Source organism: Bemisia tabaci, chromosome 3 (genome assembly GCF_918797505.1).
Source record: "Bemisia tabaci chromosome 3, PGI_BMITA_v3".
Taxonomy (NCBI): domain Eukaryota; kingdom Metazoa; phylum Arthropoda; class Insecta; order Hemiptera; family Aleyrodidae; genus Bemisia; species Bemisia tabaci.
This window is the reverse complement of record NC_092795.1, coordinates 3,713,441-3,733,798: the sequence shown is the minus strand read 5'-3', so window position 1 is coordinate 3,733,798 and position 20,358 is coordinate 3,713,441. Positions and strand designations below refer to the sequence as shown.

The following is a 20,358-nucleotide window of genomic DNA, read 5'->3' as shown; positions in this document are numbered from 1 at the left end:
TTAAGAGTACGGAGTTTTCCCCGCAAAATAAATCAAGATACTACGGCACAAAAAGAGAGTGGTAGTCAAAAAACTCACTAAGTCCTGGCATCCGTATTTCATAACGTTTAGTACAATTTTTCAATTTCATTCGAGAAAAAAGTGATTAGATTCAAGCAGAAACATTCTTGAGTATGCCCTCAAGAAGATTTCAATTTGAATTGAGAATAAAATAGCTGAATGAAAGCGGGTCTCTGCTTAATGTAAGTGACTTTTCTTGCATATAAACATATTTTCTTCTTTAAACAAACATTATTTTCTTCATTGATTCATAAGGAAATCTTCTCAGCAGTAAATTGGAGCATATTTCTGCTTGAATCAAGTCAATTTCTCCTCTAATGAATAGAATAATAAAACATAGAAATGTATCGATTCTTGCAGGGACCAGGGGCTCCGACAAGTATCGATTATTTATCATAGGTTTAAATGGAGGAAATCCGGTGTTGCCAAATTGCTGGATCCGCCAATGCCGGGGTCTATAGACTAAATCATATTGCCTTCCGTCGTGCTCAGACTTTTTTCCAATAATTTCAATTGAAACTCAACCGAATACCAATTAATTGTATTTTTTCGATGCACCATATCCGAGATACTCGCGGTCACAGTGAAATCAGTAACATCATACGTGCAAATGACGCATAAAACGACTGCGAATAGTTGACTCGCAATCACCTTTTTTTTCCCCAAGGTCCAGAAATGTATTTTTCCTATGAGAAAAAATATATTCCGTTGTAGGAGTGGTGAATCTTTGCAGCACTTTTAAAGTTTAAACGTCGTTTCCAACCTCACCTATGGACCCGTTCTACTTCGAGAATTGGATTTCGTCCATACCCAAATTTGGTTGTAAATCCAGCAATGTGTATCTTGGAACGAAAATGTCAAATAGATCGCATTCAGCATAAAGGAACCAGCGCTATTATAGTGTTGTAACAATTTTGTTTCTTCATAACTATCCGAAGAATCTCCCAGAATAGCAAATATTTTTTCCTCACACCAAAAAAATCTTAATTTTGAAGGTAAATAATTGTGTAAATTTGAATACTGTACAGATATCAAGTAATTTCAAAAGAGCAGCACACGTTGCACAGTTTTGGAAACACCATAGTCGCGTTGGTTCTTTTTTGCTAAATGCGATCCAAATAATCCCACCGCTCTGTTCGATTTCTCACAACAGTTTGGCTGTTCAAGACTCCCTATCAGGCAATGAACATACCAACAAAGTAGAATAATCCGGACCGAACATAGTAAGAACTAATTGCTCTAATAGCAAATACTTTCTCAGTCGCGTTTTCAGTGAGATACCACGTTTCACTCCCTGAAACCGCCGCGGAATATCAATTAGGCGGTGTGAAGCAACGTGCGGTCTGGACGAATGCTATCCTCCACAGTAAAACGAAAGGGGTTCGACTCCGAGCATGCCAAATTAGCCCCCTTTAATTAGCCTACGCCTCTCTCCCTTCCGCAACGGAAAGTGAACCTCAACGAAAACGAATGTTGATTTATTTTTCCACCTCTCTTTCATTCTCCAGCGTTTTGAACTTTTCCATCTCCATCAATTGGGGTCAGGTGCAGGAATCAGGTCTTCCACGTGACCAGAAACCGGCATTCGAGCACGTAATCTGGTCGTGGGAAACAAGAGATAAATCCGGGTCGTTTAAATAAAATATCCGAGTTTTTCCCAAAAAATATTTAACCTTTTGTAGTCTCAAAAACTTCGATTTCCTTCATATGCAAAAGACAGGAATACTGAAATTCCTGGTATTATCTTGAGCTAATTTTATCAATGTAGACAGGTACGATGCATAAATAATTCTTGTAAGAGGCACGGTATTTTCGCAAATAAAGTTCGTTTTAAAAAATATACATGTAGATTTCGTTTCATAACACATCTGGTGCTGTACGACGCTTATGACGGCCACATCGAAAAAAAATTGAAGTTAATTTAACATTCTGGATGTAAAAAAAGTGTGCGAGAACTTACAAAATGCTAAAATACCTGCCACAGCAGTTACTTCAGCAATGCCAAGATGTAAAATTAAGTGCTGCGGCGGGTAATTCAGCATTTATAAGTTCTCGCACACTTTTTTTACATTCAGAATGTTAATTTAACTTCCCTTTTCTTTTCGGTGCACCGTCTCAAATCGAACCACAACCTTTCGGAAATCTAATACCTTAACATTCTGCATCAATCCCATCCTTACACCCTCTAATTGGTCGGCCTCTGCATCTTTTTCAGAACGAACTAAATCCAGGTGCTTCTTCGGCAACCTTTCCTCTGCCATTTTTTACACAAGATCATAACCTATAAGTACTTGTTTCGTCATGATTTCATGCAAGATGGTCAATCACGCGGCTATCATCTCCCGTACCGTTGCACAGTGGATTGAGTCAATGGGAGGGGTTGGACAAAATTAAGAAACTTTAAACACTTGTGACTTCGTTTATACCAAATTTTAAGGTTCTAAAAGTGGATTCATCGGTTTTTTCGTGAAATGTTCCTCTTGAAACATCTCTTAATAGTCAAAATTTGACGAGATAAACATCAAAATTTACAGTTTTAGTCAACAATTTCATGTCCGGCCTCTTTGACTGACTCGATCAACTGTGCGTCGTATTTCGACGCGATCCTGACGATTACATTTTTAGGTCTATGGATCCGGATTTCAGCCATTCGTCAATCAATTAAATTATTGATCAGTAGGCAACAAAACAATTCTTTTTTTGATAATTAACATCGAAAAATAGAACCATTTTGCACATCTTGCGATGGTTCACCGTGAACTCTAGGATGAGTGTTGTTTAAATAAATAATAATTAGGTGATTTTCTCAAGACGCGATGGAACTTTAAACTTCGGAATCCTCATAAAATATTCTTAAGCCCTTGGTATTATTTAAGGAATGTAAAAGGAGAGGATTACTCCAACTCGTCGCTTGATGCTCTCCAGTATGAAATATGCATTTTACATTGTATCCCGCATTCCTTTCAAGTGAGTGGAAACCTCTCTTATAAAGTAAAGGCTCCGTGGAATTCCGCCACGTAATAGAGAAACTAGACGAAAAGATTTACGATCATCGCACATAAAAAGTAACCGGATAAAGATGGAGGAGGAGGAGAGAGGGGACTAAACCCCTCACCAAACGCGAGGATTTAAAGACCTAAATAAGGGTTGAAGTGCTATTTTTAAATTTCTCGCAGCGTTACGAATGATAAAAACGAGACCATAAAATAAACTGCCAGTCGAAGGAATGAATCATAAAAATAATAATTTTTATCCGCCATCTAACGTGACAAGCGCCGTGGAACCCACTTGTGGGCTAATTTCGCCATAAATTCCCACGTACACTGTTAAATTACAAACGTAAAACGATATTTTCCCACGAAACAGTTTCGAGAGGTGGTTTTCGTGTTCCTCACAAATCGGCCTGCTCACTCCCTATTTTTATTCTAATCGCTCGATCTTATGACTTAATCATAAGGGGCTCAAACCTGACCCGGCGAGCAGGAGTGTATCCGTTTAGGGCACGTTATTTTTCACGATTTCTCTCTCTCTGGTCCTCCACTACATTCCATATCGAGGTACGAATCTCATCGTTAGAATAACGCTCAGCACCGTAACTGTGGTGGACTGAAATGATTTAACCAGAATGATGCCAGATGATTTTATACCTGATTTTCTCGGAGTCTAATTTTCTCTTATGTTTTATCCAGTTTGCCAAAAACCAACCTATATCATGTTATGAAACTTACTATGGATTGCTCCCATAGTATATTGAATAAGCTAACAGAATTTAAATGTAAGATGATATATTAAAAAAAAGATCATGATTATTCTGGCAGAATTTTCTAAATGTTTGAAACAACCGCCGTTCAACCAAGAGAATTTGGGGCTCACCATCAATGTATATTTCAAAATAACTGATAGGAAAACCGGTGCTGGAGTGACGTTTATATTTCATTATATTAATTATTCTTGCATGCCATACGATAATTTTAAAAATTAACGTTTCTGAAATATGTATCGGGAATAGAGAATTTGCAGGTGTCTGAAATTTGATGAATTTCGTGTTTAAGTAGAAACTATTGAGTGAACTGAACACGAGGATACCCTCGGTTCATGAATTGAGCAATTATTCGTGGAGACACGACAAAATGATCTAATCTGCTACAATACATGTATTTAATTAGGAAATGCCACCAGATGACGTGACTATAGGTGGTGTATTTTCTCACTTTTAAATCTATTTTTATACTAATTCCTATAATAGAAAAAAATTATAAAAAATACTGTGAAATCAGCTCTTTAAGCACTTTCAGATGAAGCAATAAACAAGCAGGAAGCTCCAACGCATTGGCGTCGGAGAGCGGCTCTGGGGGCAGTAGTTGTAGTCAAGAATGAGGGCCTAGACACATTTTGTCATTGATGTACAATCCGACAACTGTCGATTCATGTTTTGTAACTTAGCAGATTTACGTAGCCGGTGTATAAATGTGTATTGGGCTTTGATATGGCGAATACATGGCATTATCACTTGTTGTATACTTTTAATTTTGAAAGCTCTTTGGAGGTCCGCTTCCTAAAAAATCTCTGGTTGATAAGTCGTTTAGCGAGGCTGCAAAAAATTTGCATTTTTATATCTGAAAGTGTAGGTATTGGTTTTTTGTATAATTGTTTTTTTGGATTGCTGGAAAAGTAACGCATATTTCTATAATTTAGGACTGAGTCAGGGAAATATAAGGTTCGTTAAATAGTAAATATTCCTAGTACCGTGTGACACTATTGTTAACGAAAAGTTTTTGCAACTTGTCAAAGAGGTTGTTGAATGATCTTCGAATAACTTTTGATGAGCTAGAGGTAATGGTTCTATCTGCAGCTCGTGGACTTCTGTACGATATTGTCCAGAATCATCTAAATTTTCAAAAAGTGTTCGCTTGTTCGATACCCAATTTGCTCATTCATGCATACGAGGAGAAGCGCATGAAAGCTTTAGCAGACATTTTGGAGATGAATCAAGAATTAGATGAAGAATTTATGACTTAAATCACGGCACCTTAATCACGGGATGACCTTAATTACGGCAACTATTTATTGTCCATGAGATGCAGATGGTTCCATTTCCCTAGCTCATCAAAAGGTATTCGAAGATCAATTTCATCAGCCACCCGTACGAACCACGTTTCTAGTGACCCGTACTTGCTTCGCACGTATGAAACATACAATCAGAGAAAACAGAATTCATCTTACAATAATCAATAATCAGTAGGACATGAATCGTTGCGATGTATAATACGACATTATAATGCGGCATTCCTATTGTAATTCATTTTAATGTTTAGGGGCATTATAAATCATTATTGCCACGTCGGAATGAAATGTTGTAGACTGAATTGAAAAGCATGTTGGCAAAATTTATTATAAAAATAGTATAACATGTAGGTACATAACATAAAGGTAATACAAATTAAATGATTAGAGCGTGTATATTTCATTACATTATAGGTATATTACAATCATTTTTGTCATTGTTGGAAATTTTGATAGTTGATAGTTGATAGTTTGAGAGTTGAAAATTTGGTTATTTTATTTAGTTAAGGTGATTCGATAGACGCCATATTTTGTGTCAGAATGGCATGCGACATATCCCATCAATTGGTTCCATTTTTTCATTTACTCATCATTTTTCTCCAATTTTAAGTTTCGCAATTCTGTTTTCAGGAGACTAAAGCACTCACTTATCAATTTGTATACAGGGTGTTCGTAAAGTCCCCTCCCCCCCCTCTAACTTTTGACCTAATTGAGGTAGAGATTTGAAACTTGGAGGGTGTTCCTAGATCAAAGGGAGCTACTTTTTGACCCCCCCAAAATTTTTGGGGGCCCCATTTTGGGGGGGTTACGGACCCTAACTTTTAATTTTCAAATGAGAAGACCCCCTTTGTGATACCTCGTTCGAAAGAGCATAAAAAAAGAAAATTTTTCGCGCAAACCGGAAGTCATTATCTCAAACCGTTTCAAAATGGCGGCCGGTCAAAGTTTCAAATGGCCGAAAATTGGCACCTCTGCTATTTGCACATGGATTTGCTTGAAACTCGGTATCTGGGGGTATTTTGGCACGGGAAAAACGAATTTAACGTTAGATTTTCAAAAAAACCCTAATTTTTCAAAATGGCGACCCGTTTAGGCTCAAAAAGGCCGAAAATTTGACAAACTCGATTTTTTTGCCAATGGATTCACCTGAAATTCGGTATCTGGGGGTATTTTGACCCGAGAATAACGAATTCAACGTTAGATTTTTAAACAAACCCTAATTTTTCAAAATGGCCGCCGATTAAAGTTCAAAATGGTCAACAATTGGCAACCTCGACTTTTTGCCGATAGATTCGCCTCAAACTCGGTGTTTGAGGGTATCTGGGTGGGAAACAAACGAATTCGACGTTATTTCACCGAGTTTCAGGCGAATATATCGGCAAAAAGTCGAGGTTGCCAATTGTTGACCATTTTGAACTTTAATCGGCGGCCATTTTGAAAAATTAGGGTTTGTTTAAAAATCTAACGTTGAATTCGTTATTCTCGGGTCAAAATACCCCCAGATACCGAATTTCAGGTGAATCCATTGGCAAAAAAATCGAGTTTGTCAAATTTTCGGCCTTTTTGAGCCTAAACGGGTCGCCATTTTGAAAAATTAGGGTTTTTTTGAAAATCTAACGTTAAATTCGTTTTTCTCGTGCCAAAATACCCCCAGATACCGAGTTTCAAGCAAATCCATGTGCAAATAGCAGAGGTGCCAATTTTCGGCCATTTGAAACTTTGACCGGCCGCCATTTTGAAACGGTTTGAGATAATGACTTCCGGTTTGCGCGAAAAATTTTCTTTTTTTATGTTCTTTCGAACGAGGTATCACAAAGGGGGTCTTCTCATTTGAAAATTAAAAGTTAGGGTCCGTAACCCCCCCAAAATGGGGCCCCCCAAAATTTTGGGGGGGTCAAAAAGTAGCTCCCTTTGATCTAGGAACACCCTCTAAGTTTCAAATCTCTACCTCAATTAGGTCAAAAGTTAGAGGGGGGGGAGGGGACTTTACGAACACCCTGTATTTATATTGAGTTAAGGGTAGAGACGTATTCCTCACCGGAATTGAGGAATGGAGGTGTTACAGTAAGTCCGGCATTAGGTTCCATTTCGACATCAGCGACGATCGACGCTACGATACTGGAAGCCAGTCTTCCGATATTAAATCCCTAGCGGGGAAGAAAAAAAATGCCTAGATTTCGCTAAAAATCCCTAAATCCCCAGATTTGCTCAAATATACTTAAAAAATCCCTAGATTTTGCAAAAAGCGCCATTTTTTTATGAAGAATCATGATGTCATTCGATGTAGCGATTTGCAATATTTAAATCTGATTGGCTCGTTTGAATTTTGGCGCTCTCTGAAAGCAGTGCTAATCCAGACCAATAAAATGAAAGAATATTAGTTGATTTCTTATTATTAACAGGTTGAATGCAGTTGAATGTCAAGTACATCGAAGGACGCAATCGTTTTAATTTCCGGCTTATTTGCGGGGAAAATAGTGTTGCCAAAAAGGCCTACAAAATATAGATGAAAAAATGTTTTCGATTGTCGAAGCTAGAATTGAGGTTAAAAAGTTGATTTTTGGTAACTTTACCTCATCAAAAAAAAATCCCTAGATTTCCTGAAAAATCCCTAAATCCCTGGAAATTCCGGAAAATCCCTAAATCTAGGAATAAACTCTTAGACATCGGATGGCTGTTGGAAGCATTAGAGTAAACATTTGAAACGCTGCTGCAGAATTTGCCGGGAGTATAATCGAGTGTTGAAAGTCAGTAGAATTGAACAATGTAATAATTGCTTTCCGAAATAAGCGTTATAATAAAAAAACAACGAATCTGAACTGTTAATACTGGAACACACCTTCTGTAAATGTACCTTGCGAGAGATAAGTAAAAAAATAGATGTACTGGAGGAGAAGTGCTTCTCCACAGAGTTTGAAGAAGGAAAAAAAATGCCCAAATTTACTTACTTCAGCATTTTCGGCAAAATCACTGCAATTTCCGAACCTTTTTCTGGCCAGGGGCCAAAATTAAATGATTATGAAGGGCCACTTAGATGTTGTAGATAAAAATAGGACTGTTGAAAAAGTCGCCGTTTTCAATAAATATGTACCCGGAATGGAAGACATCTAGGGAAAATTGTTACGATTTTCCGATGCAAATATTTTCCTACAATCTATTTCCTGCGTTTTGGGATTATACGTACTAAGCAGGCTAAGGGCCCGTTCGCCAAAACTAATCGGAACTGTATGAATGAATTGCTCCTTTTAAAAATCAAAACAATATCGAATTGCGATATATTACACAGTTAAGATAGGGCTATGTCCTGTCGTAAGCGGCGACATAAAGTCGATATCATTTCAATAATCGCCCCAATGGCCACGATAGTTGTTAGACGTTTACGGTTTCCCTGGTAACCTTTGTTTGCTATCAGCTGATATCGAGTAAATGACTAGGAAGCTCCAACCCAGTGGTTAAAGCTTCCTTAACCGCGAAAACTTTAAAATTCAAATTTTCAAATTTTGAACGTAAAGTACATTTTTTCCATCACGAGATAAAAGCACAAACAAGTTTTGAATTGTTGACTGTATCACCATGATTCCAAAAATACAATACACAACATAGCATTGACTAACAATAAAACAGTATGCAATAAAATAAAGTCATGACAAGGAACATAGCCGAAAATGGCGCCGATTCCCATCAACCAACGCGCGGTCTCTACAATGTAACATGCTGCATTGATACTCCCCAGCTGGGACCGTCCGGAATAGCAGCTCTAGTGCAAGCACCAGAGCCGCTAAAAATTTGCGTGCAAATTCTCCATTCTGCTGCATTTTGAAAACATGAAAAAATATTTCTCTCAACCTGAGGATGTTTTTGGGCTCATCATCAAAATATTCCACAGTAAATGACCCGTGAAGACGAGTGCTGGAGCAAATTTTGCACAGTATATTTTTATTTATCCCTCCGCGCATATAAAAAAAGTCGCTGCGGTTTATTTCGTCTCGCGACGAGAAAATCCCTCGCCCGTGCGTCGAGGTCGCAAAACGTCGCTGTCCTGTCGTCAAGTCATATCTCCACATTTCGATGAGCCATGTTTTCCGCATAACATCATTGTTGCTGTGGCTCACCAGGAAATAGAGGTGAGATGTTACATTGGAGGAGCGTCGAAAAGTGGAGATGACACAGGCGCGGCGAGTTGGAGAGCTGATAATTAAATACGAGTGGAGCATAATGAACTCACCACCACATACGCCCGGCGGAACACCTGGCTAAGTGCCGTCTCGTTGTAGCGCCGCCGAGTCGCCGGGCAGGGATGGGCAGAAAACCCCTGGAAAACCCCCGCGCTTAGCAAAAACGCCACAACAACAGTCGAAGGTTGTCAAGTTTATCCCGCTGAAATACAAATTTTCTGGAAATCACGGACGTCTTTTCTTCGTTTTGCAGCCGATAGGGTGAAGTTACGTTTCAAAATTGAAAATTCTCATCCTGCAAATTGCATGCTTACTAAGGAACTGCGTTCGTCATTATTTTCTAACTGCAAATCCTGCTTATTTTATTTCTGAGAACTTGAAATTTTGTTTGTCCTCATTTTTAATTGGAAACCTTTAACTGACATAGCTCCGGTTTGGTTGGACACGTTACGTGTTTTTAGTGCAAAAATAGCAGTAGAACTATTTCCTAAATGCTTTTACATCTTACACTCAATTTTTATTTATATTCTCGAGTACGCTGTCTTACCGAGGTTATTCGTACTATATGTTTTTACTGGACGAGAAAAAATCTGGTGAATCCGAGAACTCGATTTTTAGTTCCGTTTTCGAGCACGTTCTCAATTAAAAATTCTAAAAAAATTTTTTTGATCTTTTACATTTTTTGAGAGTTCTATCGGCAACTTACTCCAGTGGCTGAAAATTGCAAGAAAAATTTGCATAACTTCTTTGAAAAATATATATTTTATGAGGGAAATTTTGTCAACCACCGAATTTACATCCGTCTTTTTTCCCGGGCTCAAAGCGCAACGGAAAATGGGCGAAATCAATCCAGTGCATCCAAAAACTGAATATTAAGTTCTGTTTCCGAGCACGTTCCCAAATAAAATTTCTCAAAAAAACTTTTGATAACTTTTGCATCTTTAAATTTTCAGAGAGTTCTGTACTCTGAAAATCCCAAGGAAACTTCTCATACATTTTCTTGGTATCTGTTCATTTAGCCACGGCTCATTTAGCCACGTGGCGAACTGCAACAAAAATTATTGCAAATTGCCACAAACTCTGGGTGCTGTGTGGCTAAATGAAACAAGAAAAATTAGTGTGGCTAAATGCAACAAAAATTGTTGCAGTTAGCCACAGTCTTTGTATCCGGAGGGATTATTGACCACATGCGTCCAGATCTCCTTCCTTAGATTAGGTCATTAGGTGAGGCAAGGTTATGTTAGGTAAGGTTAGGTTAGGTTAGGTTAGGTTATGTTAGGTTAGGTAAGGTTAGGTTAGGTTAGGTTATGTTATTTTAGGTAAGGTTAGATTAGGTTATATTATGTTAGGTTAGTTTAGGTTAAGTTAGGTTAGGTTAGGTTAGGTTAGGTTAGGCTAGGTCAAGTTCGTTTCGATTAGTTTCGGTAACGCTGCAATGTAGATACTTGGTTTTATCCTTTGGCCATGTGGCTAACTGCAACATATTCAGTTGCACTTTGCCACGTTTGCCACACTAATTTTTCTTGTTTCGTTTAGCCACATAGCACCTAAAATCTGTGGCAAGATGCAACATTTTTTGTTGCATTTTGCCACGTGGCTAAATGAGCCGTGGCTAAATGAAACGTAATCCATTTTCTTAAAAATGAATATTTTTTTGAAGGGAATTTTGCCAACCACCGAATTTTCATACGTCGTTTTTCCCGGGCGCAACGAGAAAGGGCGCAAACAATCAAGTGGATTACGAGTCGTGCGGTCGCGGGAGAGAAAGAATAGGCGTTCTATGATGCTGTGCAACTATCTCGTCCTGTTTGTCTGAACACGACATTTAACGGTGACATTCATGGCGAGAGTGCCGCGACGACTGTAGGCTATTTTAGTGACTTAGTGACTCGTCGTGGAGTGCTTTCCTTTCTACATCCCCCTCACCCTCACCCTCACCCGTTCTCGCGTTGCCACTTCGCCCACAGCGCCTCAGACCTCCATCCCTTCTGTGTTTGTTGCAATGATATGTCTTCACCTTCACCGTGATACCACTATTCGAACTCCAGTGTATTGCGGAGTATCATAATGATTTGAAGGCGTTTTGAAAAACGCGTTCTTTGCGTAAAGCGCATGGCTTTCCCTATAAATTTCAATAATCAACCCCAGAGATTATTTTTCCCAGGGAGAAGACACCTTCCGTCACCTACCGGCCAAAGTATCGCAAGCGTTATGCGACGTTTCAAAATTTCCGCCGCGAATTTATTTTTTTTACAGAAAAATTGTTCAACAAAGCTGTCCGAAAATTTCACTCAATTGTGTTTGAGCTAACGACAAAATTCAGTGCAATTTTCAAACAGATTCAACCAACAATTCCTCTGTAAAATAAATAAAATGAAAGTGGAAATTTTGAAACGCTGCATGGCGGTTGTGATGCTTTGACCGGACGGTGACAATTAAGCTTCTCCCTGGGAAAAATAATCTCAGGGGTTGAGTATTGAATTTGATAGGCAAAGCTATGCGCATAACGCAAGGAACGCGTTTTTCAAAACGCCTTCAAATAACTATGATACTCCGCAATACACTGGAGTTCGAATAGTGGTATCACGAAAACTTGCTTGTGTGGTATCGAGTTTACTATTTGAATTATGCTCACCTGTAAGGAACTAACAAAGTTCTTTGGGAAGCGCAACCCTTTTGACCCTTCTCTGCAAGCTGATCATTAACGTTTATAGACAATGCCATAGAAAATGAAGACGAAGGGAAAATGAAGTGATTCTATCGGTTGAAACGATTGGTTGTTATTACGGACTAAGGAGGAACGCGAAGTACTGAGTATAGGGACTCTCGTGGCTTGCCTTTGGTTAGTCAATCACTTACCTCCTTTGTCCATTGCAACCATCCACTTCCACGCACAAGATCGCACTATTTTTCCATTCTATTCTTGGTCTATCGCTTTGTCTATCAATTTCAAAAAACAAGCTCAGGTCTTGAGATTCCTAATACTCAAATTACTTCTCCCAATAAGGAGCTGCACTTTTTGACTTTCCTTTAAAAGCATTTTATAGCACAAGGAAACAAATGATGCGTACACCGTTCATAAAATGAGCCAGAATTAGTGATTCCGAAATGCAAAATTGCGTGTCCAATGAGAACGCGTTAGATTTCGGAGTAGAGCGAGTGGGTGATAAATTAGAGGAGGAAGCTGAATGTAAAGAATAAAAGAAAGAGGGAAGGAGAAAAAGTAAAAGGAGATAAAGAAGAGGCTCCACAAAACGACGAGGGACGAAAAGGGACGGAAAATGGTCGATAAGTGGTTTAACGTGTTTAAAAAAAAAAAAAAACTTTTTAAAATACTTTTTAAAAAACTACTGCAGTTTTTCAAAGAGGTTTTAGTTTAAATTTTTTCCAATTCAAAAAATTTATGGAGAAAATTTGGGAGAGGGGTTTCTTTCTTTGAGAATTTAAAACTTTTCTCCGGAGTTTCCTTTATAAAGCTTTTCAACAGTCACTGCCACCAAGGAGCACGTTCAAAATCCGTTATTTTTTAGTTCGGCACGAATTCCAAGCTTCAAGAGCAGATCTTCTGGAGCTGCTTTTACATGCCGACTTTGAATGTTCTCTCAGCCAAAACCGTCGGGCATTAGCATCAATGAAGAACAATTATTGGAAAAAAGGGTGTCGTAAATGTAGAGGGACGATGGAGTGAACGTTATTCTATATTCTTTTTTCCAACGGAATGTGACATGTTTCAACGGGTAGGAGAAGAATGCACATTAAAAGTGTCCGTGTAAGAGCCGAGTTTTTATGGAAAAATGCCAATGTGTTAGCTATCCTGGATTTTAATCGATGGCCGTATTGTGGAAGATTTTATTTAGTTGATTCAATCATTCTTGTTCGTGTAGAACATTTATGTCATAGGATTGTTGTGGTCACGAAACAAATAATTTTCATTTCTCACTCTGAATCACATCATTTCGCCGTATTTTTTGGTGAAACATTTCCTGATCTAAAAATAAAGTATTAAATCGCTGGATCTTTAATTGTACTTTATATTCTAGTTTCATGATACTCAATGCAAAAATAATAATAAAAATACCTGATTTTTCTCTAAAACTAACAACTCAAGTTCTGAGACCGTCATGGAGAGGCATCCCTATTTTTAGTTAGTGCCCTCCACCATAATCTGTCAAGTTCTCTATGTAGAGACCGGGCTGAACTCTCTCGGCTGAACCTCTTATTGTGTCGTCTTACGTATGAATTACATTTTGCAATAAAGAACCACAATCAGTGGCTCTTCCATAGAAGCATATATCTGCTTGGGGAAACCAATGTCATGTATGTTGTTTCTAAAATGGGCCAGAAATAGTGGTTCCTTATTGCAAAATGTAATCCATATGAAGGAACCTAACTTTATTCCCAGGTTGCCAAATGTATTCAAAAATCAATTTCTACAACTGAACTGTTTCCGTCCAAGTTGTGGCTGTTTTTGCCTGATTGCAGCGGAAAATTCGTAAATGAAAAGAATGAAATTTCGTAAATGAAAATTCGAGAAATGGTGAATTTCTTCCAACTAAAAATATAATTAACGAGAGGAGATTTCGTAACGTCGAAATGAAGTTACGGTTTTTCTGTCTAGAATATGACAATTTGGAGTCTCCACACGAAGTGGCAACCCCACTAATGTATTCACCTCTATATCTGCATTGAGGGAATGTCTGAATATGGAAGTGAACTCTCGAATAGAACTGAAGTGTTCTATTATTGCCTCAGCTTTAAAAGCTTTTTTTGACTTGGGAGTCGATTTCAGAGATAATCAGTGGCATTTTCATGTTTCTCGCAAAATGTTGTGTTAGAATGAACAGTAAAATAAAACATTTATTCCACTGTTCCTTCCCTTCCAATTTTTTTCCCCTTCTTGTTCAGATCATATTGCTTGTTTGCTCGACTGTATAGTAACTCAGATTTGATTCGTTATCAGGTTCGTTATTTGGATCAACAATTTAGTGTTCCTTTGATCATTACCGATTATAAAAGACTTTTTACCCAATTTTGTTTATTCCAACGTTTTTGTGGTCCAATAATGTTGATCCGATAGATTTTTGTGCAATGCTGTTTGAACCAATAGTTTATTAGGAAGTCAAGTTACAAGTATGGTATAGGTGCTGAGATTTCGCTAAGTAGTGGAATGTAACCCTTAGATGCTCAAACCGGGTCAAACTGACCCAAAGATTGCTGAAAACACGTATCCCGCGGGTTTTATGCGGCCGGCACATCCGAACTTTAGATGTAGGATTAAAAATACATCTTAAAAAAAGAGTAAGACATTAAATTGAAAAAAAGGGAGAAAAAATTGAATATCAACACAGCCGAAGACCGGTGAGAAGTTTTGGGGTCTGATCGTTTTTTGAAACTTTTCTCCCGAACAAAAGCGACAGTTCATTGGCAGTCTGGAGCGAGACATCGCGAGCTCACGCCTCACGCCATAGCGCCTTCAATTTTGCAGATACAACACGGACATCCATCAAGCACGAATAGTTGTATCCCTCCGCCGTCATCAGTGCGTGTCCTTTTCCTTTCTCCATTTCCATGTTGTGTTGGTTCCAATTGTCTTATTTGTAGGGATGCTTTAAGAGCTACATTAGCAAAACAGCCGAAGATAAGATATGTAATCGGGTCTTATTTTTCACATTTTTTCCCGAATCTAAGCGACACCTCATTGACAGCATATAGCGGAGCATTACGAGTTCACACATCCTAAATTAAGAATTCTCTGTAAAAATGCACATAATTTAATTTAAACGATTTTAAGCTCTTGAACGATAATTCATCTTCAAATTTTCAGCACATCATAGGACATAGAATTTATCAAATTTTAACATTCAAATACACAGGAAGCATTTGAAGAGAGAAATTCGAGAAGAGCTCATAGATTTGATGAGATATTTTCCCCAAAATATCGAAACTCGTGAGCTTTACGTCTTAAATTTCCCAAATTTTAGACACTGTTTGAATTTGAGTGTCTACCCGGGCATTTGGTAAAATTCCTGATTTAACTAATTGCCTGTGACACAGGTATCTGTCACCACGAGTGTAATCGTTGCGTTTTACTTTCGTCTACTTGGTCGGTCAATTTCAATAATGATCCCAGCTGAGATGCTCGAATTCTCACCGTGTCCAGCGGTCTAGGGTACCTTTATAGGAAGAGTATGGACAACTCTATATATGTAGCTCTTAGGGTCCAAAAGAGTGACATCATGAAAAAAGAAAATCCCCAGAAAAGTGTCGCTGCCAATCTATGCATTTGGGAGATTACTCGATATGGTTGACAGCGCATTACAAACATTTGTCCATAACGATTAAAACTTTGAAACTGAGAAAATGTAAGCGAAACCGAAGTTTTACACGTGGTTTTATAATTTTTTATCAGTGTAAGTAGTTGAAATGTGAAAATTAGTACCACTGGATAGTTCGAGTTCATAGGTTGGCTCCTCTTTTTGGCCCCAAGAGCAGAGACTAGAGACCCTCCACTAGGATCTTGGCCATTGTGGAAGCTTTTACTTTCGGGACTTCAGCATTCTACTGTTGACTTACCTACATGGTTGATGTTCAACAACGTGTTGGTAGTTTCCTTTTGCAAACAAACCAAAAATGGCCGACGTTTGGGAAACTTGTTTGGCTCATGACGTCATTTGAAGCTCATCATCGACCATGTAGGTAAGTCAACAGCCGAAACTAGGGTGATGACTGTTGCTCACTAATAATTGTCCAGAAGGAATTGTTGAAACCCTGAAAATAAAAGCTTCCACCTGTCGCTAGGAGGCCAGTGGAGGGTCACTCGTCTCTGCCCAAGAGCTACATGACATGATCAACCTAACCTCCAAATATTCGAGTCGTCCATACCAAAGACATAAAGACGGAGTGCTCGTATCTAAAAGCACGGGAAAAAAGTGAAGCCTGGTTTGGCGCTGGGTGCTTGTGTGAGTGTGTAAATGAGCGCGGGAATCCATGGCGGCAAACGGAAATTTGATTTGAACTTGTCCTCTTGATTTTTCCTTATTTCTTCTTCTAAACGTGTTTTAAATGCCTAAAACGATTATATTAAGAAAGTTCGGTCTGCGTCCTAATATAATACACCTACTTTCGCTCAGTAACAGGCAGTACTCTCAGATAAAGTTAGTTTTTCTTCTGCTCATGGTGGTTCTGCAGGTTCAAACAGGCCGTTACAGTGCTAGATGACCGTTACTCCCAAATGAAATTAATCGGTCGACGACGGACCAAAACTAACCTAAAGTTAAAAAAATATGAGTGGGTAAGTGAATTTGGGCAAAAATCAATCTAGAATACTTTGTTTCCGCAATTTTATTTAGATCCCGTCCTACATTTGAATTTCAAACTTGTCCCGATTTCCCCGCCAATCCTCTAGCCAATAGTAGAGGTGGTTGAAAAGAAGCTTCATTTTTTGCTTTTAGCCCTCCGTCTTTATGTCTTTGGTCCATACTCTCCCTATAAAGGTACTATACTGCGGTCCATTGCAAAGCAACCCGACAACGCGGGGCGGCGCGGCGTGAGGGTTGGTCCTTGAATAATGCAAGTCACGCCGCTCACATTTGAATAAGTCCTTTAATTTCCTTGCTTCCTTTTCGCGCTCGCATACCGCGCCCAGGTCTCCCCGCAAACTGCGTTACGCGCCGTTCCCGTCGCACCTTGTTACGCCAGCGCCGTTGCCACAATTGTCGAAATTCCCCATTAACTAACATGAAATCATATGCGGATTTCCCGCTACGGAGAGCCGGCAACCCCGCATTCCCATTTGTTTCTCGAGCTGCCGAAATTTTTACCGCCTTCACGTCCGTAAATACAATTTAATGGCGCTCGCACCCCGAACGGCGCTCGGCAGAAGAATTAAAGCTCGGAAACGCCGAAACAAAAGCTAACAAACAAACGAACAGACGGTTTCCAGGACGATCTTTGATTCTGTGATTCGCGTTAATGCAACTTGTGATTCGGTAAACGGGAGACACTTCGATGAATGCAAATAGTCCGGATGTGTTTAACCACAATCATTTCGGCGTTTTACTCTCCATAATTATTCCGATTCATCTTTTTTTTTCCTAGATAAGTGAGCAAACTTTTGTTTCAAAATTTCCCAAGGATGAGTCCGAAACCCGAGTAGCATTTTCCAACGGAATAATTGGGAAGTTTTGAAATGAAGTTGAGATTTTCTCATGATATTTTGGCGATAAAATTGCTATAATCATGAGCATCGGAGCGATTATCCTCACTCTTGTCGCGACCATTTGTTCGATCTGATCAATATTTTATCACACTTCATCACTATTTTTTGTTCGATGACATTGCGATAAATCGCCGTCAGTGTTATTGCAAATGTGTGTAATTGTAATCGCAATTTTTCATCCGATAATCTTGTCGATAAAATCGCGATGCATTCTTCGGTCAAATTGGAACTTATCTCGATCACTGCTACTTTGGGATTGTGATAAGTGTACTCGTAGAATTTTAAGTCAGGGAGTCGAATGTTTTTCAGCGGGCTATGATTATCGAATTTGATTGACAAAGCGATGGATAAAGAAAACATAAAATAGAGGGATCCTATTGCACAGTGATCTTGAAGCAAAAAAAATGCGACAAAAATGTACCCAAAAACGGTTTACAAGGGGTGAGTCCATGGCCCGTGTGGGCTTAAAATCGCGGAAAATCAAAATCTTGGCTGATCCTGATTACGAGATACCGCAATTTGAAATTTTCATAGCGAATGCAAGTTTGCTACTGATTTTGATTAGCTTTTTTATGTATTTTTCCATGAAAACTGTTGATCGGTTCACGTTTTTATTCTTTGTTCGTTTCATTTCGATCGAATACATACTCTTTCGTTACATGAAGACTTTCTATCATACTCTCTTTTTAAACTGAACAATTCGCCCTCTGCTGCGTCTGCAGCAATTGTTGTTACGAATATGTTGTGCGTGTTGATTATAGTTCATTACATACTCAACTCTCTGAAGGCGTTTTTTGTGCACAAGTAGCGCAATCTGTCGGAGAACGGAAAAAGTAGGATTTAATCGATTCGTTCAATCCACTTCTGTTGTTCTCCAACAGGGTGCTCTACTTTCGCACATTAAACGCCTTCAAAGAGTCAAGTATGTAATAAGCTGAGATCAGCACGCACAACATATTCGAAACAACAATTGCTGCGGACCCAGCTGAAGGCGAATTGAGAACAACCGTATAAAACACGTTGAAAACCATTTATCTCCTTAATTAGTATTGTTACCGATGAAGAGTTGTATTTTATGGTTATTTATGGGGGATTTTGGAAACAATTTTCAACATAAAAATATGAGATGTGATTGATGCTCCGAAGCCCGTTACAAGTTATACAATAATAAAACAAATTACATAATGGGTAACAAGGCTAATTTTCACGTAAATATCACAAAAACGTTTCGGCTGAAAAATCAGCCTTCCTCAGTCAGATAAAACGATAAAAAAATGAAGAAATCTGAAAAAGCAGTACTTGGCAGTGCCCTCTAAATCGAGAACAATACTGTTATGCGATTTTCTCCGGGGAGAGAAAAGTATCCTCTCGGGAAAGAAAAGTATTCTCGCGGGAGATACAACTATTTTCTCGGGAGGGAAAACCATTCCCTGTGAAGGGGAAACTAATCCCTGGGAAGAGAAAACTATTTCTTCGGGAGAGGAAACTATTTTCTCCGGAGGGAAAACTATTCCCCGGGGAGAGAAAACTATATTCTCGGGAGAGAAAAGTATTCTCTCAGGAGAGAAAACTATTTCCTCCAGAGGGAAAAGTATTTTCTGGGGAGGGAAAACTGTTCCCTTTGGAAGGAAAACAACACTGAAAGGAACGAGTGATCCCCTTGACGGTCTCAAGGAAAAATTCATACCTATTTACAAACGACTTTGTTTCCCTTAATTTTTTCTGCTTTTTTTGTAAGCAGTCTTCATTTCTAACGACTGAACAGGCAACATTTAGCAATGAGAAACTACTATTCCTGGTCCATTTTAGAAGCAACGTATGTTGTGTCAGTTTCTATATTCGCAGGTAGGTGTTTTCATGGATGAGCCAGAAATAGTGGTTCCTTATTGCTAAATGCAGCCCAAATATAAAAGGAAAGTGCCCTTACGATGATGTAAAAAATTCGCCAATCGAACCAGAAATCTTTTGCATTTTAGTGTGCAGGGCATATTTTAAATGATTGACGTAATTTTCGTGCAAATCTGCCGTGGTAAGGAAAAATGCCGTATGAGTCTTCAAGCTCTGCAAAATTTTCTTTAGTAAATCACGAAATTTCGGGAAAATTTGTAAAAAAAAATGTCTTTCAATTTTTCAAATAATTTTGTTCGCATTTTCACTCAAAGTTCCTGAAAATATCAAGGGATAATATTAGTATCTTTCCTCAAAAATAAACGTTTTATCGAAGGAAATTTGGCAACTCTCGAATCTTCATACGGCGTTTTTCCTAAGCACGGCAAAACTCTCGTGTCTTCTAATACTCAATAAACCGTGTTTCTCGTGTGCATCAGATCCATTAGTCATTACAGGATATAGAGATTATTCAGAACCAGCGAAGTAAACTTATTAGGAAACTTAACCAATCGTAAGCTTGATTTAATTGCTTTATTGTCCGCAAAATATAGTTAAACTATACACGCCATGCGCTGTGCATGACTTTTGGGAGGATTGTTCACTTAATTCAGTGAAGAGTCCAGCAAAAACCAGAACTATGCGGCATCCACGCTTGCGGATCGCGTGATTCAACCCTTTGTCTTGTTCACCTTCCTTATTGTATGCTTTGGGTAAACTCGAGCCCTACCCGGTCGAATTAGGAGTTGTATGCATCGTTTAAGCTACAATTGAGCGGATCCTATAGCCGGACCACTATGCGCCTCCACATCCACCACCTTCCTCCGCCACTTCCAAGGGCTGCTTCACCCTCTAAAAGAAAATTTGATGCACAGAAAAGTGTTTAATTTGACTCAATAGATTTCGCTGGTTTAAAGGACAAATTTATTTTCAATCCAGAAAGCTTCATTTTGT

The 20,358-nt window shown here is 38.7% G+C and overlaps 1 protein-coding gene across 1 annotated transcript in view; it reads left to right on the top strand.

Moving 5' to 3' along the window:
- The window catches only part of LOC109043284 (inactive dipeptidyl peptidase 10), a 445,954-nt gene that overhangs the window by 153,309 nt on the left and 272,287 nt on the right, over positions 1 to 20,358 (top strand). The gene's annotated exons all lie outside the window — the stretch shown is intronic.